Raw genomic sequence first — 519 nt, 5'->3', positions numbered from 1 at the left:
CCCAATGAATTCCCCATTTCTGATCTACCACTTTCTATTTACATTCTGCAAATTTAATTCATGCAACACCCCGATCCCCTTTTAATTTCAGCAATTTAGTTTCTCGTCCTTTAATTCATGCAATTTAACATTCCTCTATTCTCATCCAAATCTTGATTCCGCTCAACTAGAACACAATTCTAATCCGAATTGCTCACTCAACCAATCCTTGTGGGATTCGACCTCACTCTATTGTGAGTTTTTACTTGACGATAACCGGTGCACTTGCCGGAAGGAATTTTTGCCGATTGTGCAACTTCCTAAAATCGTAGCTATCAAGTTTATGGCTAGATCAAGTTTATGGCGCCGTTGCCGGGGATTGGTTTTCGATTGACAATTCTCAAATTGGAAGTTAACTAGATTGAGCATTTTTCTTGTTTTGTTAATTTAGTTCAAGTTACTTGTTGAATTTTAATTTCTGCACTCTGTTACTTGTTTTCTTTCTTTATGCCTTTAAATTCAAGCAACTAACTCACTGAC

Source organism: Arachis duranensis, chromosome 4, assembly GCF_000817695.3.
Source record: "Arachis duranensis cultivar V14167 chromosome 4, aradu.V14167.gnm2.J7QH, whole genome shotgun sequence".
Lineage (NCBI taxonomy): Eukaryota > Viridiplantae > Streptophyta > Magnoliopsida > Fabales > Fabaceae > Arachis > Arachis duranensis.
Note: the sequence above shows the minus strand (reverse complement) of the source record.